A 23,031-nucleotide genomic window follows, 5' to 3' on the forward strand; every position below is an offset into this window, starting at 1 on the left:
AGAGAGTCAGAAGATAACTAAAATGTCAAAGTCTGGGACGGTTCTCCCTCAGCTGAAAGATAAATAGAAATTTCCTCCACATCTCGAGCTTGCAGCCTGAACCCGTGGTCAACTTGTAGGTTATCTTCTGTTTTTCCCCTCGCTCTGTGCTGCTCAGTTTTTTGACAAGTCCCATGCATCATCAGCAACGAGAGAGAAAGGGATGAAGGGAACAAGGAAATAACAAAAACAACCTCAGACAGGCTTTTGCAAAAACACAGAAAGGGGTATGACCTAGAGGAAATTAAATTTCGAAGCAGAATGCAGGTTGTTCCCTGCACCTTTGCAGACGAGGCTCTAAGTTTTGGACACTTTCCGCCATCCTGCCGAGCTTTGGGACTCAAACTTGTATGTTTCCTATAAAACGTGAATGTCAAAGTCAAGGGAGAACAATAGCAGAGGGGGGTTCAGAGGGAGTAGCAGATTGCAGCTCAACGTTTGGCTGTTAAGTCTCCACCTACATCTGGGCCAAATTACGCAATGTAGCCTGCCGACCACATCTGCCCTGATGACTAATCACAGGGACAAGGCAAGCTTCCAGCTCACACAGCTCAATACCTACATTTTCAGCAAATACAGACACTCCTGGACACTAAAGTACACATTCTCTAATCACTAACGCTGGACGCTGTACTGCAAGATATCAAACATGAGAAGAAGGGAAAACTCTAAGTCCTAATCGGTGCATTTTAAAAGCTGGATGCTGTTACATGATACTGCTGACAAACCTTTCGCTTGGAAGAGCTTTTTACCACAATACTTGGTCAAACACAACAATACACTTTGGCTGTTTAATATCAGTACAGATAGTTCTCTCATAACTGCCTCTATTCAAACTCATGCCAAGTCTATTCTTCCTAACTGAGGTTCTCTTTCTGCCTAATCATGCTAGGCTCCGTTCAAACAAGCGAGGCTGCTCAAACAGACCTGTGGGGGGGAGCGCAGGGGACAAGCCAACAACAGGAGAGAGCCAAGTTGAGCACAGCTTCCTCAGTGGGGCTCTTATCTCGCTGCTGCCTGGGGCTCCCCATGGGAAACGGGCTGGAAGGGGAGGACAGACCCCTCGCTACGAATTGGCACCATCGACTCAAAAGTCACTTTGACGAAGCCGCCTGCCAACAGTGACACAAAGTTGACTTGACTGCAGAATAAAAGAGGGTACATTGTAAATTTGTGTACATTTGCGTTCACATGGGAACAGACTTCTATTCACCTGCATCTGTTTCCAAACTCACTCCAAGTTTATTTTTATGCATACCACACAAAAAAGGTCAAAAGTGCAGCAATTCACGTTCCCATTTGTTCCATTTCACCACACGTGAAGAGATAGGACAGATAGCCGATCTGGATCACTAATGTTGTCAATAAGCGAGCATGCATAGTGACAGTTATCTTATCAGCCAACACAATGATTACAGCTCAGGTAATGAGGGAGAGGCCTCTCTCATTTGTCATGCTTTGTGTGGGAAGCTGTGGCCAAGCAAGGCTGATGGAGCCGTTTCTCGAACACAATACCAGTGAAGCTGCAGGCTGCTGTTAATTGAGGTAATGGAATGATTAAGGTTGGCCAGCATGTTTGTGGGTATGCGTGGGTGGGAGTAAGTACGTATGCACGTATGTGTGATTACAGGCCCAGACCAAGGACGGCTTTTAGTGCTAGTAAACAGCAGCTCAAGAGACTGATGCAAAAATGTAGCTTTCATGAAAATAAATGCTGTGAAACATCTGAGATATAGTGCCGTAGTGCTGACCTTAGACTGATGCATCTAAAAGTGAATAAATCTGTATCAAACATCCCTTCAATGTGTCCTTTTCTCAGTGTTGGTTAAGGAGTTATTGGGATGTTATCTGTGAAATCCATGTACTGTGTTAGCTGATGAACTCATCAAGTCTGCAGCTGTCTTGATTGATGATTCATTAGCATGTTTGAAGACTTGTCAATAAAAGCAAAGGCAAAGACATTGTTTATTTAATAGAGCTGAATACAGCTTGTCCTGTAAAACTTGATTGCAAAAATCAAAGATAATCCAGTTTTCTTTGTCTTTGCTGCCAAAAAAGACAAAGAAATAGAACAGTAGTTGAACTCGAGAAGCTTTTAGGACTAAAGACTTTTGTTTTTTTTTCTCTAAGGAAACAATTGGGGCAGTTCGTCCATTATCAAAATTGTTGCTGCTCATCATGATGGACTTATCATTAATGCTTCATCTTAAGGTACTCATTAGAGATGTTCCAGTACCATTTTTTTCCATCCCAATGCTGTTCTGATTCTAGGACATTTGGTATCGACGGATTCTGAGTACCAATCTGATACCCATGTTAACTTTCTGGACCGACTGCTGTGGGAAAATAAGCACTATATTTTGGCTCTGCAGTGAACTCAGAACATGGTCCAACAAATAGTGTTGCAATGTACAGCCTCTCTGTGACATCTTAAAATGTTTTTTCCTGCTGATTATTGTAAATTTTACTGCTAAATATTAAAATAATAATGATACAGCTATTCAGGCCATCTCCATAATGACCTGCGTCTTTAAGCATGCACAGTTTGACACAGCGTGAGGTGCAATAAATGATTGAAAATGGATTTTAAAAATTGATAAAAAGACATTCAAAGGGGCACAGATGGCCTAGTGCAGGGGTCATCAACTCCACTTTCAGAAGGGCCAGCTTTTTCTTGACTAATAGTTTTGGGGCCGGACATTGAAATAAAATGAAATAAAATCAAATTTTCATCTGAGTAACATATTATTGCAAAAATATTATCTTCTTCAAAAATTAATGGAACTTTAAGCCTTTAACAGTGAGATAAGTCAGCCACAAGGGAGTGATTAAGATATTTAAGCTGCATGTTTCTGGGGCTCTCATGTTATCTATCTCGGAGTTTGATGCTAATATGCTGTGTCTTGATTGGCCAAAATCACATGCAGTATCTTCTGTGAAGATTTCAGAGGGTGGAATTTTACTCTCCAAGAGGCTTATGTGGAAAATTGCAGCTTTAATCAAGATAACAATAACAAGTATGTGTTTACCATACCAAATTACAGAAGTACTTGTTTGCTTCTTGGTTGAAAAGTCGCAAGGTTGAAGGTTTTATTTAAACATCAAGAAAAATGGATAAACAATAACATGCCATATTCTTGCCCTTTTACATTTTCTGAATTTACTAATCCTCCGGGGGCAGGATGGAAAGTTGTGGGGGGCTTGATGTGGCGATGATCACTGGCCTAGTGGTTTAAGACACGCCCCATGTACGCGGGCAGCCGGGGTTTGAATTGGCCTGTGGCCCTTTCCTGCATGTCTCTCCCCACTCTCTTGTCCCTGTTTCCAACTCTATCCACTGTCCTCCTCAATCAATAAAAGGTACAAAAAGCCAAAAAAGAAATCTTAAAAAAAAAAAAAAATGGATTCAAAGACATTCAACGGGGCACATATGGCCTAGTTGTTAGATTGCACCACATGCACAAGGGTGGCCTGGGTTCAACTCCAGCCTGTTGCTCCTTTCCGGCATGTCTCTCCCCCAATCTCTCCCTCAACAAAGGCATGACAAGCCCAAAAATAAATCTTCAAAAAATAAATTCAATATTGTATCTACCTGGGTGAATTCAATCTCCCTGAAAAGTCACCCAAGTTCCAGGCTTGCTAGAAATGTTTCTGTAAGGCTACAGTCGAATGGATAGTGTCAATGGGACGGTGCAACAACTAGCCTCAAGATAAAAAGAAGAAAGATGCTACAATTTATGGCAGCTCGAGAGCTGAGCGGTTTACATCACTGGCTTCAGTACAGGAGGCCAAGAGTTCAGATCAGTCATCAGATCAGGCCTGATCAGTCAGGGCGTGACCAGTTTCCAGTGTGGACCTTTGGGCAAGGTCCTTGATGCCATGAACATCTGTTTATATCTGCGTGTCTCTTTGGATAAACGTTTCTGCTAAATGACATTGTAAGATCAAAAGTTATTTAACTTTTGATAACCTGTGTCTTTTCTTGTTGTATATGACAAGGCCTGTCTAGAAGGGCAAATACATACAGAGTAATGAATGTCATGCTGCCTCCAAACTTTGCTGCTGCAGTGGGTCCTTCTTTCTCCTTCGCTTTGTATATCTTTGCTGCTAAATGAAGCTAAATGTAAAAATAAAATATAAAACCTGTATTAGATCAGTGCATAACGTGTACTCGCCAGCACCTATACCCATATTTTCAGCAGTTCTGACATATTCCCAAACTGGTATCAAAATCAGAACAACTCTGGTTCTGATCCTGCAGTTTCTTTAAGATGATATGGTGCTCTTACCCTGAAGTGCATGACTACGAATGAAAATGAAGTACAGTGACATGGGTAGGGTTTTGAATGTTTATGCCTTTATATAGTGGAGCTTAATTAGTATTTCTGTTGCATACAGCCAATATTTCATTCAACAATCTACACATTTAAATGACTTTCCTCATAATAAAAACAGATATTCTCTGAGGATGGAGGATTTCATCGCAGGGTTTATTTCAGCCAGAAAGCCTCCATATCTGGTTCAGTAACACTGAGTACAGGCTGACAAGCTCCTTCACTGCAAACTCAGTAGCAGAAAAAGGAACATTCACACACACTCACACATGCAGAGGCAAACATACACATTTACACCCTGGAGGGAAACATCCACTTCTTAATTAGGGGCTTGAGTTGGGGTGTGTGAGATATCCAGAGAAGCTGAATTACACAGCTGAGAGAGAGGGAGCTAAGGAACAACAGTTAAACCAAAAAAACACAACTGATATCACACACGCTAGGATAAGCCGCGTAACCATGGAGAACCACCAATGGACAAACCGCCATGGGAATATCCTCGCTTCTCTAAATATGAATAGAAATGTAGCAGGATGTTTAAGTGAATACAGAATAATCCAATACTGTATAAGATGCCGGATTTTAAAGAAACTTCTTTGATTTTAAGTGTTTTTACAGTTCTTTTGAAGGATTTCTGCTAATGTAAAGACAGATTTCAAAGCTGTCTGCCCTGCATGGAAGTGCCTCATGTGATGTCACATGAGTCAGTGTCAAATAGGGCTTAAGATTAATTGTTCAAAGTAAATGGTATTTAAAACTTAAGACTCTTGTTGTAGGCTTTTGCTGCTGAAAGCCCATTTAATCATTACTAACACGGCACTACAAAGTCGTGAACAAGAATGCAGGTAGTCAAGTTGCTTGGTGGGTAATGTGGTTTGACCACTGCTTTCTGGTCTATTTGAAATGATAATGCTGTCTTGTCTGTAGTAGTATTTTTCCATGATATCATAATTTTTAAGAATTATTTTGCATGACAGAATAATAAAATCACATCAACCAATCAGTCAGTCAGTTGTGAAGGCACCAAGACAAGGAATCAGTCTGTATCAGATGAATGGGTATTAGACAGTGGAGTAATCTGCAATTAAATTATTACGTCTCTACAAGTCACATGCATGTCTAACTACTCCTCTGTGCACCATAGAGCCAATAGAATTGCAGTGGCATTTGTAAGTGTACAATAACCCTGAATATTGGTTTAAAAGAGGAATCATAACCTCAAAAAGTCAGAAAAGATGTCAACCACTTTCACTGTGAGTATGATTGGTTTAGATGTCTAATCAGGTCAGGAAGGTAAACTTGAGGAGCACACTCTTAATTAAACAATGTTATTTTGGTGCAAACACTCTGACGTTTGGACACAGCAGGCGTCAAAAGGTTGTTAATTCTGAGAAAGACACCTGCTGTGTCCAAACGTCAGAGTGTTTGCAACAAATTGAAAGTGCTGAGTTGACCATGTGCTCACATAGTTTACCTTCATGCTCTGATTATCTTCCCATGTTCTTAGCTGCATGGTGTTCAATGTTCACATTCCTCTTCCACGACTACTTAAAGATTTGCAAAAATATATTGACATATCATAACCTTTTCTCACCTCTTTTTACGGTCCCATGTGATCATATGATAAGCACCAGGGAAGGTTCTGACCCTGTCTAAACTAACTCTAAACAGCCTTCCTCAAAATGGTCTGTTTTGGTGTGTCTCACCCCAGCCCTCTCTATGGGCTGTGCCAACACAGGGACAGTTGCTCACACAGCCGCTGATAGAGATCTCTGGGTTGGGATACCAGGTGAGGGCCAGGTGTAACTATAATGACCCAATGCCCAAATGATGTCACAATGAATGCAGAATCTGTGACTAATGGTTTTCAAAATATCTACATACACACAAAGAAAAAGTCCATGCACTCTTTTGCAGTTAGATTCATTTGTGCCATTCCTCTAAGCAGAGAAGACGCGACTGGTTGACTCCACAATGCATTGCATGTCAACAAACATGGTGCTGCCCACTGAAAAAAGCCAAAGTACATAATCGAAAATGGATTAAAGTGGAGAAAAGTGGGCAAATGTTGAACTGGTTGAACTGGTGCTGTGTTCTTAATGATTTTAAACTCACAATCACTCTGTGACAGCAGGAGCTATAATCTGCCTGCCTGTTCACAGCTTTTCACTGTAACTTATTAACCACATTTAAGTGTTAAGATCCAACACACATAAGGTATGTGATGCCAGTTTATTACCTCTCCAGTGAAGAGATGGGACTGGTTGTCTAGTTAGACAGAGAGAGCCTGAACATACACTCATACACATCAATAATTTTGTTGATTTCATATTGTTACAATGCAAGTATTTTTTCATAAATGTCCTATATTGTATGCTTATCTCACTTGCCATTGGAGTTTGGCTCTCAATAACCATTAACCATATAATTTTCATATTTTAAACTTTTAAATCCATAATGGCCCAAACTTTCCCATTTACCGCCGTTCATTTTTATGGAATGTTTTCACCCAGAAAGTGAGCGGCTGGCATCGTTTGGGCAAAGTACCAGGATGGGTTGCTCTTATCCATATGTCAGCCCTGCGATTGACTGGCAACTTGTGTTAGCTGGGACAGGCTCCAGCACCATTTCTAAACCAGTTCAGACCAACAATTCTAGTCAAATATTATGCAGCTGCCACCTGTTTGTAGCCACTGTAGCTCCAGTTTATGGCTACTGCCATGCTGCCATAAAGCTTGTTACCCAACGTTAACTACTCTGAAGTCATAGCACCATAGCTTCTTGTATGAACAGCATGTTTTTGCACTATTTATATCCAGAAAATGTGGATAAAGTTGTACTTAGGCTGTGTCCTGTAAGCCATCTTCACATCTTCAGTCAATCTTGAATAAATAGTGCTTAATTTGGACTGTTCTGTTCTTAACTTTAGACAAGTCATCAAAATGCACAGCATGGATAAAACCACTCCATGACATGTTTTGTTGTATGAGCCATGAAAAATGTAGTCATATTATTTAAAATTGAGCTTTTTTTAATCTTTAAACCAAAAACAATGACAACTTTAGCTTTGCCCCAGTAAGGGAACCTTTAGTGAAGTGATGGTAGTTGTTTGCTTAAAAAAAAAGAGGACAGATAATGCTGCTGAAAACTGCTTTAAATGTCTGACAGCGCAGCTGTTTTTTGTTTGTGTTTTGTTTTTCTAAGCCTGTCAAGGTTGCTTCACTTTATGTGCGTGACTCAAACAATAGCTATGAATATCAATAATTCCATCATGGCATAAATTCATAACACCTGTGACTGTGCTGCATTGTTTCTGACCCTTTTTAACTGCCAATTTGAGTGAAAAGCTTTCAGGTGGATTGCTTATATAAGCAGGATTAAATTGGAAAAAAGGACAATATATGGAGTTTCATGATAAAAAACATCAAGCTCAAGTATATAATACTGAAAAAAGCTCTTTTTGTCTCTCTATTTTTCTACATCAGCCCCAATAAGCCAAATTTCTTTGTATTACATAATTCTCTCTTCACAATCTTTTGCACTTTTGACAAAGCCCGTCAAACGGAGCATTAATGCTCCACACATAAAAAAGCAATCCTGCAGCAGTGCAGGGACTCCTGTCATATAATCACCGTCTCAATTCCCTGATAAGCCTGTGAAAGAGAAGCAGGTCCCTGTAATAAGATGTCAATCAGCGGTCCACTTTGCTACACTCAGGGAGCAAATAGTGTCTACACAGGAGACCATCGCCGACAAGACCCCCACAGTATGTCATTCAGCAGCACATCAGCATGAGAGCTAAGTACTAGCACAGAAGATGTGACATGAGGCGGAGAGGTAAGTGAAAATTAAAAGTCTGTCTGGAGGACAGATGGAGACCAGAGGTGCCACTGCAGGGTGAAACGCTCTAACAAATACAAACGGATAAAATCAATCAGTGTGATGTAGGTGGGGAACTTTTCAAGAATGTAAGGAGGAAATCAGCTCCCTCCTTTCTGTTTTTGTCCGTTTTCTGCCATTTTTGTTAAGATGTGGGTTAGCATGAGAAACACAACGCCCTCCATTAAGTTTGTATTTCTGATTTGACTTCAAGCCTTCCATGGAGGGAGTGTTTGGCTGCAGATATTTCTCCTAAAAGTCTCCGTAAACAAACATTCCCAAGGCAAAGCAAGTCTCTTTTAGTCTTCAACTATTTTAAAAACAACAGGCAAATTATTTCAGATCATGTAAATTTCCATAGCATGCATGACTGACAACCTTCACACAAAATGCAAAGGACTTCATGTAAAACAGAAAGTCAGTGAAAAAGAGAAAAGGAGCTTTAAAAAACAATAAAGAACACATGAATACCAGTTAGATTTTTTTCCAAAGTATGAGAAAAAAATCAAAATATATTCTATTTATCTGTCTTTAAATTGAGCTAAGTCTAATACATCCAATTTTGAATAGCTGGCAAAATACAGGTAACCTGAAATGTTATACAATTGTCAAACTGCTGGCACAAATATGAATATTATAATTGTAATACAATGCTCTATATCAGGGGTAATGTAGGATCAGAGTTCTAGGGGTGCTCAGCTCCTAAAAGAGAGCATTTTGGTATTTTTGAAGGTGAGGTGTATAAGGTACGTGGGAAAAGTAGTAGCATTAGCCAGGCACAAGTGCAAGTAGCCATTAGCTGAAGCTCACGTTACAATATAGAGCCAAACACAGGGGCTTTCTGAGTGAAAAATATAGCACTCCAAAAATTTTTAATACAGTGTACAATTAAGCCAGCATTTTTCCGTGGCCAATTTTTACTCACTACATTACAAGGAGAAACGATACCCGTCTGCTACACTGTATAGCCTAGCTTCTCCAAGCACATCCTGTTTGAAGTGGTAATGCTCTCTGTAATCTCTGGAGGCTAGTGGCACTACTGTTGCCAAGAACCTTATACAACCCAACTTCAAAAAATATCAAAATATCCCTTTAATAAATCGTGGCATATAGTTTCTTGCAGGTGTTCAATCCTCCTGCGAACCACTAGTTTTACTAAAAACAAGAAATATATTCCTACTGCGAGCTCATGAGTCTACTCATCCTTGTTTAGCTACATTTTTATACACACTGTAAGATGTGTTGTATGTTTTTTGTCCTTATAATTTAGCCCTTCTTATATCATTCTAGCTAAGAGTTATGTCAAAGCATGTATAATGTGGGGCCATCTAAGTCAGGTAAGGTAATGCAGTATCATTACTGCAAAGACGCTACAGCTCTCCTCAGCTCCACCTCTATAGCTGTGAAAACATGGTTGTACTACAAAAGTGCACTTCAGAAACCAGTGGTTTACTGAGACCATGTTTCATACAGCCTATGATATGCACACATTTAGGTCACGATTCTACATGACCTTCTAATGCTGAGTTGAAAAGGCATAACAAATTATAGTGTCTTATTAAAATACATCTTCGTTATTAACATTATCTCTCATATTCTGATTTAAGTTTCTTTGTTTATCTGGGCATGATACTGTATTTGTGCTATGTTAACACACATATGTCCCTTTGTGTATCAGTAAACTGATTATACTATATGCATTAGGCTACTGTGTTTCACTGCAAAATGACATAGGACAAGGCATCTGACTTATTCACTTGTGTACTTAATGATTCATGGATGTTTCTGTTTTCAGCTCCAAGTGGGTGTTTTACATTGGTATAAAATAAATGACACAATGCCTTTTCTCCACTATTATTACAATCTTTTATGGACAAATTCAGTACAGCTAGAAAATTGCACAGCTTCTGAACGCACCAAGAGTGAAAAATAAACATGTCAGCTTGGTAAAGAGACATACACACACATCTAACTAACCTCATGTAAATCCTGAAAGAAGGGGATTTAGCCAGGAGCAAGGTCTGAGGGTTAGCCTGGGCATGTGGATGCTAACTGTGATGCTAGTCATAAATACCAGCTGACTGTGCATGTAGGTAAAAGGCATCAGATCAAACAAATGCTGCAGGTTCTCTTAAAAATCTGCAACATTCTTTTAAAGCTTCTGACTCTGGGGGTAAATTGTGCAATCACTGCAAAGTAATCAAAGGCTGGATACCATTTGACCCTTGCACAGGCCACAGGGTAACACGATATGACAACTCTGACTGTCGGACTATGAGCCAGGTTAACAGGTTGATCCCAACACTGTCAATGATTCACATTCGCCGAGGGCTGGAGCACCACAAGGCCAAAAAACCTCAATTTCAGTGCAGCCATCAAGGCCACAGAGAGAGAGAGAAGGTAGCCAATTACAACACAGCAGAATGAGACAGTCACTCAGACAAATGGGCTTTCTTTGTCCACAGTTGGGGGGCACGTTCTCATGTAATGGAACAGAGGTGAAAGGAGATAAAGAAACACAAAGCTGTTTTTGAGAATGAAGGAAAACACATGTCAGGGTCCACTGACAACATAAAGGCCAAAGAGGACTACCTGTAGGACCAAACAAATGTCACATTAGGGTCCTTTTCAAGGCCATGATGCAGTGTGACTGACAGTGATTGGGGGAGACGAAACACCCAAGGAAGTGAGCTGGATCAGCGTGTCAAACCAAGCAACCCCGTTCATCTGTGTGCTCTCACATCCTTCATAATCCCAACAAGAGCTGCCATTGTAAGCGTCGTTTGAATAAGGCGCCGTCAATCCCCAGATTAGCCAGAGTCAGATGTGACTAGAAGCCTCCATGAGGGATGACAATCTTAACGCCTGCTGTGCTGTACCTGCACTTCACAGGGGCAAAATACTTTACAGTATTATACTTTAAAGCGCTTGTTATCAGCACTGCTTTTTAAATGCTTTCTGATTTTAACCCCATATTACTGGCCTACACAATTTTATCCATTCTGTTTTACAGATTTCTGCATTATACACTGTAAGATCATCAATGGTCTAACATCTCCTGTCTTAAAACTGTTAAAAGTATTATTTTACCATCTGAGCAGACCTTTAGTTTGCTTTGTGAATACAGAAATCCAACATCAAGTTAAACTTACAAGACTAACAAACTAAGACTGGTATCTAACTGCACGAATTCCCGCTGGATATTTCACAGTCAACTGTGAGTGATATTATTGGAAAGTGGAAGCATTTAGGAACAACAGTGACTAGCCATTGAAGTGAAAGACCACGTAAATTCAAAAAGTGGGGTCAACTGCTGCTGAGGCACATTGTGCCTAGAGGTTGCCAATGAGTTCACCTGCCATTTGTTGTCACAGCCTGTCACAATGCATTGTGGAATTCATTAGGAACTGGACAGCATTAGCCGCTCGCAGCAGAAACTATCCTAAAATGGGTTACAAAATAGATAAAAAGACTTCAATGTCACAGTTACTGGTGTGAATTTAGTATTTGAAAACACCATAAAATTCCAGGTAGGGCTGAACGTTTACAAAAATAATCTAACTGCAATTTTTTCCCCATTATTGTGATTAAATATTCAGTTAATTTTATGTTCCGCATCTTATGAGTTGTTCAACAAACACAAGCAACAAATCATTCTATACTATAACCTGCACTGTACTGGATAAAATATACAGGGGATAAACAATTTTAAAAAAAGAAAAAATCTTATTGCAATTTTTGTTCCAATTGCAAATTTGATATCTGTTTATTTATGTTTAAAAATATACATAAGCAAGAAAAGTAGGACTTTTGTAAAAAAACAAAAACAAAAAAAATCTAAAACAGAAACTTGAATGTTTGTATAATGTGTAGGGCAACACATCTCTGCTGCTGCTGCTGGAAAACAAAATTGCATTGAACTGATATTTTCACACATTTCATTAAAGAAAGAAATATTATATTAAAGAAATATTGCACTATCTGGGATTATAGAATTGAAGCAGGCCATATTGTGATAATCTAATTGCCGTTTAATTGTCCAGCTCTAGTTCCAGGCTCACTAAAAAAGCCTCTGTAAAATGAAACGTTGCTAAAAATATGGTTCAAAAGTTATTTAACTTTTTGTAACCTGTGTTTCTTCTTGTTGTATACAACGTCAGTCTTAAATTGTTAAAATAAACCCTTTACTTATACATAAGGACATTCTCCCTCCACAAAGGCCGCCGTCTTGCACTGGCATGTTTCTACAGTAGAAGGGACAAAGTGATAGATGTGCACTTTAAAATTCCACTGTTTGCTGCAATTATTATCAGAGGTGAGCACAGACTCTACCTTTAAATGCAATCTTAACGCCATTATAGGTAGGAACTTACGTTCAAATTAGACTTACACATAGCTGCTGAAACCATTCCCACATGTAAAGAAAGGAGTTTTTGCTTCTTGGACTCAAACTACTATAGATTTGATTAGTGGCTCTTTGAATAACCACATTTTTAAACACAATTTAGACCAATTCAATGCCTTTATGTTGCAGCATTTAAATGTTATAATGCCATCTACTCTCATTTGACATGCAACTCCCTTGTAAAGTGAAGCTGAGACTTCAAACATAACCCTGGCGTGACAATACAGCTTTAATTTGGTTTCATTTTTATGTGCATTTTATATAAAATTTCAATGAAACTAATTGCTCAAGTTTAAAAAATTGACCTGAAAACTGGAATCAAGTGCAACAATGAAGTGCTTACAGTTTTTTTCTGTTATTTTGATTAAATCCGATGCATTTCAAATCTATGTTGTTGTCTCCTAAACACAAAAGCCTTCATGTACTGTAGAAAGACAACAGAGCTAGGATGGGAGAAGCATGGCACAAAACAGCAAAAACTCCATGCAAGATGTCACTGTAATCTAATGCCGACTGAACCGCCAGCTCTCAGCCTGTGACAGTTTGTGGGCGTTTTCACTCATTACCACAGCATCCTGTTTCCTGACTGGCTGACATGTACTGTGAACCACTAGCCAGCGAGCAGAACATGGCTGCTGCTCGGCTGTAGAGCACAAAGAAGTGCTCTCCAGAAGCAGGCGCTGACAGGCTAATTGGTGCTCAGTGGGGGGAGAAACAAAAGCTGCAGTGATGTCGGTACGAGGCCATGCAGGACTCCGTTGGGAGATTCCTCCCCCATCACTGCACCACCCTTTATGTGCCCCATTCAATCCCATCAACTCCACACTAACACCGCGTCTGAGAGGCAACTGTGAACGTGTATGACTCCAGCATCCACAAAGAATGACAGTGTTCCCCGTTTAAGAGGCTTTCTGGACAAGATTTCCTATGAATAGCTCTCCTTCCTCCATTCCCATGTTTCCCACAATCCCTTGCCTAAATAACTGGGTTGTCATTCACCCCACTGGGTGTCGGGGCTGCAAAGAGGCCTCCCTCCGACTCTTCTGTTTGAGGTATATGCCATGTTAGCCTCCCCACCTCCCCCGAGCAGACAGTAAAACAATGGCTGTCTGTTTTCCTCTGCCCACTTTTCATCAACGAGGGGGCTGGGTGAGTCTGTCTCAGTGTCGGACAGAAACAAGTGCAGCCTCTCCTCATTGTCGCCTGTGCCAGCTAGAGATGTCTTTGGAGTGCTACACAGAAAGCAATGTTGTCTTCTTTGAAAGACAGAAACAAGCTGAGTATCACTGCCTGTTTATCTTGTGTTGACTCACACACAAATGCTGTTTCATCCGCTCAAGTCCCTATCATCACTCACGCTCTCCTTACTGGTTGATCTATCTTTCTCTAGCAGAACCATGACTTCCTGTGCTATAACAACTTGCCCTCTCTGTCTTACTCTGTCACTGTCACTTTTAGAAGAGAAAAACAACCGTCTATACCTACGAATAGCTAAAACAACAGAGTTCAATGCAGATATTTAGAAGGTTTGAGCTGCCTGGAAACAAAACACAACAATGTAAACTTAGATACTGTAAATTATGTTAGTGTATGAATTTAGGGAAGTATTGTGCACACTCAGAATTACCCAGTTTAAAACTGACCTAGAGTTGGTCAGTGTAACTGGATTGAGCATGGAAGCTGGGAACACATCTGTTCATCCATAAATTGTTAATTATCTGCCTTAGGTTGTTTTTTATTGATTTTTAACATGGATGTTTATTTTGTAAAAGATTATTACAACCTTTAATTCCGTTAAATTCTGTTTCCATGAACAACATCTTCAAAGCAAGAGCCTACAGCCCTCCGTAATCTAGAGCAGTAGTTCTCAAATGGTGTGGCAAGGCACGCTAGTGTGCCTAAGGCAAGTCTAGGTGTGCCGAAAAGTTGTAACATATATCAATACTACAACTTTATGGCAAGTACTGAAACCAGGCCTGCCCACAGATCTGGCGGGAGCCCTGGAAAAATCCCAGACCATAGGCCCTCCCCAGTTGGGATTTATTGATACCAGTGTGTGTTGGATCAGTAGCATTGGTGCTAGCATCCTGGCTAACGGTTACCTAATTTACAGCTGAAAAGCGTGGCAAGCTAATGTTGGTTTGAAATTGGTGTTGAAATTATTAATTCATGCTACTTGCTAATTTTTCTACCCCTTTTTGGTCACTTCTTTTGAAAACTAAAAATATTTTGCTGCTTTTTAGCATTTTTTGCCACTTATTTTTACTACTTTGACCTAATTTTGCCACCTTTTTGGAACTTTTTGCCACGTCTAACCAATTTTTGCTGACTTTTTGCCACTTTTCGCTCACTTTTGCTATTATTTTGCCATTTTTCTATTTAACCCCTTTTCAACCACCTTTTAGCAACTTTAACCCTTTTTTGACACTTTTCTGCCATTTGCAATCTATTTTGCCACCTTTTTGACACTTAGAACCAATTTTTGCCACCTTTTTGCCCACTTTTGCCTTTGTATGACCACCAGTTTTTCCCTTTTTATCACTTTTAACCTATTTGTGCCACCCTTTTACAACATTTAACCCTTTTCAGACCACTTGTAGCTAATTTTGACACAATCACTGATCTAGGGCATTTTTTATTAACAACTTAAAATGAACCAAGTGCTTTTATTGTGAAATGCTTCATCTTCTACACAGTTATCTTATTTTGGAGCTTCCCTAGAGCAGTGGTTCACTAGTGGGTCAGGGCCCAAAAGTGGGGATGTCACGGGGATGTTTTTCAGTGGGCCTCAAATTTTTCTAAGAGTCTTTTAAGTTCTTTTGTTCCATTAAATTTACCCAAACTCATAAAATTAAATCCACGTTTTTTTTTAAAGGGCTGCATGGCTGCGCAGGGGTTAGCACTGTTGCCTCACAGCAAGAAGCTTCCTGGGTTTGATTCCCGGTCAGGGCCTTTCTGTGTGGAGTTTGCACGTTCTCCCTGTGCATATGTGGGTTCTCTTCAGGTAGTCCAGCTTCCTCCTACCACCAAAAACATGCTCATTGGGTTAATTGATGACTCTAAATTGGCTGTAGGTGTGAGTGTGAGAATGCCTGGCTATCTGTCTCTTGGCGACCAGTCCAGGGTGCACTTTGCCTCTCGCCTTGTTCTTGCCAGAGGAGACCCACCTTGCCACAGATTTTCAAGAGTTACTGCTGCTCTCTCATATTGAAAAATATTTAGCATTTAAAAGTGTAGTTTATATGTAGTGTGTGCTAACAAAGGTAATTTTACAGCATTAAATCTAAATCTATATGAGTTGAATTAACACTGTAATTATTGCTGTGTATTTTACTTCATTATAGAGGTGTGATTTTACCAGACAACCTGGTTGGTGATCTACTTTCTTGTTGTTTTTGCCAATAAAGACAGGTCATATTTTATAGTACTACTCTTCAGGAGCGACTTATATAATTTCTACTTTTATGTGAGTAGATTTATAAAAAAAATACTTCTTCTTTAGTACATTTTAATCAGAGTAACTTCTTTTACTTAAGTACAATAGCTGTATCTTTTTCCACCTCTACTTTCCTCCAATTGACGGGCATTTAAAAAGAAACAAGGGACTTTCAGGACTTTTTCCAGAAACTTTCAGAAATCTTCTCCAGTAATATACTGTTCATACAATACAATGTTTAAATTTTCAATAGAAACACAGAAATTTGGGAATGTTCTTATGGAAAGTGTCTTATCTGTGTCTTATCTAAATCAGATTCATATTTGGAACCACATGGGCCCAGTGTGGATCAATTTATCACCAAATCAATATTGTTTGTGCTGTTTTTACTCCTTCTGTACTCTGTCCTGTGGTCCAGATCTACCAACAGGGATGTAAATTACCAGGGCTGTGTGGGATGATAGTTGTATTGGTAGGTAGGAGGATCAGAGCATGACTTCAGCTAAACGAGTTCATGTTTTAAACATGTCATACGCAAATGAAGGAAAAAGCTATTCATGTGGATTCTCAAAATTAGACAGGGTCAGGAAGAAAAAGCAAAAAATAAAATGCAAACACTACAAAGAAAGAAATTTATTCCAAAATGTAAGACAATAAAAACGTGTTCAACCTTCTAACAGGTCTCAACAGAATAAAAACTGTACTCAAAGAGTGCTGGGCAGATATACAGGATATTAGCAGCCACATAATCTGCCTGTTTGTCCAGTAGTTTAACCTCCAAATGTAGAAATAAAGATCAAGAATTCTAGGGTCAGTACAAAATGCAGGACAGTATTTCAGCCTAGAACAGAGCAAAGCCCTGACACAAAATGAAACAAGAAGAATCCTATAAACAATTTTGACAGGCATATGCAAAATTAACCCACGTTGAGATGCACTGCTCCTGCTCACATGTAGTACTGTGCAGGTGAAAATACGCTGGAGAGAGCGAGCTGGAATAATTAGGAATGAGATAATAAATCACTATTCATTAGACATCCTAATTACACTTGGAAATGTGACATTACTTGTTGTGCCTTTCAGTGCCAAGGGCTCAGAAGAAAAGCAAAAAACCAGAGGGGGGAAATAAACAGTTCATGTCCTACGTCTCTTACATAAAGCCAAAACAAACCCAGAAAGTGACACAAATATAAATAAGACGCACGACACCTCAGTGCCTGCGTGTCTGTGTGTGTAAATTCAACATGCACACAGACTATTTTTAGCCTCACAGTGAATCTGACTTTTTAGTTGTATTTTTGTCAACAGACTTTAACAGTAGACAGAAGTGTAAGGGTGACCCCAAATTGTCGAATATTTCAAGATTTGACTTAAAGAGGCTCCTTTGACTGCCAATCTCTGAGCAGACACCCGCTCATGAAACAAGGATGTTTTCATTTCTGCTACATGGTGGATTTTTAATGACAATTTTTACATAGATTAGTCAGTTCTCTTGAATCTTGGTATAAATAACAACTTATTAATTCTTTCACAGCGACTCTGAAGATCACCTATGTACTTTGAATCAGTCTCCTAAATGTGCATGTAAGTCTAGAGGAATATGTGGTTTATCACTTCCATCAAACTATCAGTCAAATAGGGAAGGGGTGGCGGTGTGGCTGTTCTGGATTCCCTTACACTTCCACGAGTCTAAATGGAAAGCATCAAGCAGAAACAGCACACGTTTCCTGTGCCGTCAAGTACAGCCTGAGGCAGGGAGAGAAGCACCAGAAAATCCAGAGCAGAGCAGGCATCAATGACAACAGAATGGCACTGATTAAGCCAGAGGCAGGATGAAGGAGGCGCTGGGGTGGAGGAGGGTTGCAAAAAGGAGCTTACAGGAGGAGCAGCAAAGAGTTGCCAGGCTAGAGCAGTTTAAATATGGCAGCATGAGTGCGACTGGCCAATAGAAAATCAGCTGATGAGGGCTTGTGTGAGATCAGCTGATTTCAATTATATGATGGAGCTTGACTCCATGACCTGCCTGATCTAATGCTATACTGTCAGTTCATTTTAGTCACATCTTTGTATACAGTTGTAGTCTTGTTTTAGTCATTGCTGGATGAGCTGAAGGCATATAAGAGTGTCTCAAATTCCACTTCTAAAACCAGAGATTTCAGTTTATTTACTGCTTAATGTTGCTTTTAAATTAAAGGATTAATCAACAAGGACTTTGGGTAATGTGGTCTTGACCACATGGGACACTGACCTCATCATCTGCAGGATTCAAAAAACATCACAGAGTGATGTATTTAATCTTTATATTTTGATCCACATCGCTTTATTTTCATTAAGGAAGAGGGATTTATGACCGCTTGGCTTCATTTCCTGGCAGCTATATCTCCGTCCAGCTTAATAAACAGTCTATACCTGCTACCTTTGCATGCTACTTCACCATCATGGCTGCTGCAATGATGTGCTTCCTGCTTATTTCACATGAGCATGGCTGTCAAAGCAAATGGTTCCATGATATATCCTAAGTATTTTCTGCGCAAAATGCACCTAAAGCCAGGCCCTTTTTTTGACTCTTAGCTCCGCCGGCCCAGCCTCCATCCCCTGGGCGACATTAGATACCTGAACCCTGGGCAGGGGGCTTTAAATTCACCCACTCTCCCGAACACTCGCTCAGGGGGGAAATAGACTCTGACACTTGGCAGGCTGAGCAGTTATTATGATTACTGTGGCCCCTGTACGGTTATGGGACATTAAATTGAAGTATATAGAAAATTACATTTGGCAAGGTCAAAGAACAGTTTGCAATAAGATAAGCTTTAAAGAGATCTGTCACTGTAACGCAGCACAAACACATTTATAGATCACAATCGCTTACAGGATTATCTGAATGTTTGATAGCCTACTTATCATTCTGTGAACACGACATGCTTTTCTCTGCATGTGTGTGGTGTTACATGACACTACATACAAGAGGTGGAAATGGTCATTAAGCTTTGCTTTCCTCACATGTGAGTAATGCTCACTCACGTGAAGTTTCCATTTCACCTTTAATGCATCATCATCTGTAATGAAGTATAAATCCTCTCTAAGATAAAAAGGGCACTGACATATATCTCACTTGAATAATATAAATGTGTAAATATACGTCTTTATGTTTCACAGTAAGAGCAGGCCTTCTTGAACAGCTGGTGAGACTTACTGAATCCAATCCTGTGTTTTGTAAATATTGTATGTGTACATAAATCTTCCGGAATCTCCTTTGGGAATTCTGTTATTCCACTAGCAACAAACATGGGGGGATGTGTGAACATAATCCACAACAGTACACCCGCTCATTAGCAGAATCCAAGAAGTGAATCAGGCATGTTTTTTTTTTTCTCAAAGAGGCTGAATCACTTCTGCATTGTTACACCCCCACACAGATCAACAAGGTCACCCACATCCCTGAAATTTCCAACTATGAAAAATCGAAAACATCCAACACAGGAATTTTCTGTTACAGCTACAGTTTGTTTGTGTTGCAAGGTCCCCCAAAAAGACCCCTCTACAGTACACCAGCTGTCCCTCATTGCTCAGAGCGATATGAGGACATAACATGTTGTCTCCCTCTGTGGGTACATGCCAGACTAGAATCAGCCAAGAAAAACGAATAATGCCTTGTTAAATTAAAAAAAAAACAACACTTTAAGATGACTAAACTTTCTTTGTTAGAGTAAAATTATTAGGCTGACTTGATTTACCACAGACATTAGGGCCACATTTTTAGAATTTTTGCACTGAAATGTCTGCATTACTACACAAATGGCTACTCCTAATATATATTTATTAGGGCTGTCAAACAACATTTTTGATAAGGTTAATCTTTAAATTTATGTAGTTAGACGATGATCTATCTCACCTTTTTGTTACATTTTGAAATTCTACTGTTTTGCATTTAGAATTGCTCGCTTTAGATTCTAACTATGAGGGTAATTGACTTTTTGTTTGACCTTCTTTTATTTTGAAATAAAAATAAAACTGCAGGTATCACAGCTTATGACATGAATTTAACAGGAAAAAGGAACTTGTTATAGATCATAAAGGAAATAAGGGAACAGTAAAACTGAAAATATTTACGATCACAAGGTGTAGATGACTTTTGACTAGTCCACTGAGCTAATAGGAATGAGGCATTAAGGTGAAAGGGTGTGCCTATTTTACATTACCATAAAGAGAGAGGCTGCAGTGGCTTAACCAAAGTTGTTGAAAGAGACAATAAAATGTGATTAATCATGATTTTTTTTTTAAATGCACTAAATATCAACTTTCATTGATCCCAATTAATGTATTAATGCTGACAGCCCTGATCTTCATACTAGTGCTGTCAATTATTTAAATTCATTCATGACAATAAAATTTTTAAGCTGATTAATCACACTTTGATGCCTTGACAAAACTGTAGCTTTGTAACTTAGATTGGAACACGTCAACATTTTTGGTGCTCTTGGTTTTTTATAATTTCAAGGATAAAATCCATAATCGACAGATTAACACCATCCGAGATTGACTAGTAAATGGACAAATTGTCCTCAGTCTACACTTCTTCCGTTTCAAAACTTTATTCACAATTCTGATGCCATTAAGAAGCATGCCTTTTCTGATTGTTTTGTTACTATTATTTTTAATAAATCTACCTATAATGCAATCTTTCTTAAATCACAGACATATGGCAATTAGTTAATCATAATGTCTATGATTAGATCGACTGGCAGCACCAATTTATAGATAGATTTTAGGTGAGTACTAATATTCCCTGAAATACAGCATTTCCAACAGTTTTCAAAGCCATATTAAATCTTAATTATAATGGTTGTGAGGGTTGGTTTCTTGTCAGCTTAATTTCATGACAGACACAATGCTGTGGAAACATTGGCTGTTATGTGTAAGGCTGCTATGAATGACAAGGACTAAAAACTTTATCACTGTCTCTTTAGAAGAGTTCACGCTTGTGCAAGACTTTCTTTTTCATGCTCCTGTCATAGTTTTACCAGAATATTACGATGTAAGAACTGATTAAAGTTGAAGGAAATCATCTTTGCGTGGGTTGTTAGCTGCACCTACAGGCAGATAAATAAAATGTCATCAGAAAGGATCCCATGATTGAATTACAGTTTGTCTTCTGACACTTTTCCTGTGAACTGCCAGTGACATCAGAAAGTCCAGTGAAAGAAGCTCAGACAACAAATGGATACCCCAAATCTTCAGACACCATAATCTTGTCCCTTGCCTACAGATTCAGTATTCATATTCAGAATCTGCTTATGAAGATGATATTTGAGGTAATTAAGCCACTGAAGTGTCTGCGCAGAAAAGTAAGGAGCACATAAAGGGACATTTCTCCACGCTGGCAGATGGCTTGTCTCACTTTGGTGAACTCTGAGAGGATTTTTACAACTCCCTATGACATTACATTAGCATACATAAGAGTTCTAATTCCAGCATGGACTAAGCTTGCCTTTGGCATCAGGATTGGATGTGGGGACTGTAGCTCGAGGCTCGGACTCAGAGCAGCTCCTGCCTGCAGGGTGAAAAGCAGACTCAATGGATCTTTAGTCTTCTGGGCAGGAGGATAAACGAACAAAAAATGGCATTACCCAGTGGACTGTATTGTCAGTGTCACTGTTATTGTGCCAGGGGTTGTTGGCATTAACATGAGAAATTGTTGCCTGTGAGACTGATAATGAGCTTTTTTATTTACCCAAACACAGCGTCAGTAGATGGCTGTTGAACATGAGTGTGGTTATGCTCAAGGTTTCTGCCCGTAAAAGGTTTAAGTTGGTACTTACCACTTTAACTTTGCAAAATATTGATTAGTGCTGAGCTTAAGGTGGATTAATGATTATAAAAGTATGACAGAGAACACAGTCTAGACCTGCCATCTGTGTAAAGTGCAATGAGATAACATTTTTTATGAATTGTCGCTATACAAATACAGACTGATTGATTTATAAAGGTTTTCCAAGTCACTGCTTCTATAAAGCAAATTCATATCTGGATTTATCTCTACACCTTACAAAGAGGGCAGGTCTACATTAACCTTGCAAAACAGATGGATACGCCTATTTCCTAGTTTCTCACTGGCGAATCCATCTTGCAAAACTCCCGTCTGAACCTTTTGGGCCCGGTTAGAAAGTGACAGGACCAATCAGTGACGAGGGGCAGTACTTTCAGGCGCTGTGGAGCTGTGACGTAAGAAAGCAGCAACAAGAGGCCGGGATAGATATGGCAGAAGACATTGGCGTGGATGCTGCTAAAGCACCAGTTTTTTCAGAACTTGACGACATTTCTTCGTTGAAAGAAGAACAAAGAACAGCAGTGAGTTGTTTTCTTTTCAAAAACAACAAAGTCGTGTACTGACATGTCTACAGTCGCCATGGTTTGCGTTATTCCTCGGCAGCCGTGCACGTGCACCTCGGTCGCAGCTACGTCGTGTGTTTTGTTGCTCTGATTGGCCCGTAAAGATGTGACAGACAGAACATTCATCCAATCACCTTCCACATTTTTTCAAAGCCTCTGCTCTTTCCCAAACACTTAGTATTGAAGGTTTTCCAGATGGAAGTGTGAAACAAATCCATCTGGCGTGTCAGGCTACTGTTGCCCTAGTCAGGAGAAGACTTTGGTGCCATTGCAAAGATAAAATATTGCGCAGTCTGCTCTAGCCATTGATGCTTCCATAGAAAAACAAATCTAATGTTGGCCAGGGACTTTTATAGATATCGGTCAACAACAAAAAAATAAACACCACCACTGGTAATGTAGATGTATTTCTGCTTTAGCACAGATTGACACTGGGCGAAAGCATGATGAAGCTGCATCTCTAAACCGTTGTTGTAGGGCATTGCGGACGCCCTCGCCCCCTCAGAGTAAATAACACGAGTGTCAGCCGCTGACCTCATAGAAAATTA

At 39.6% G+C, this 23,031-nt stretch overlaps 1 protein-coding gene across 2 annotated transcripts in view; it reads right to left on the bottom strand.

Moving 5' to 3' along the window:
- Positions 1–23,031, bottom strand: part of LOC121513594 (mannosyl-oligosaccharide 1,2-alpha-mannosidase IA) — a 359,205-nt gene that overhangs the window by 295,114 nt on the left and 41,060 nt on the right. The gene's annotated exons all lie outside the window — the stretch shown is intronic.

The sequence above is a fragment of the Cheilinus undulatus genome, linkage group 8 (genome assembly GCF_018320785.1).
Source record: "Cheilinus undulatus linkage group 8, ASM1832078v1, whole genome shotgun sequence".
NCBI lineage: Eukaryota > Metazoa > Chordata > Actinopteri > Labriformes > Labridae > Cheilinus > Cheilinus undulatus.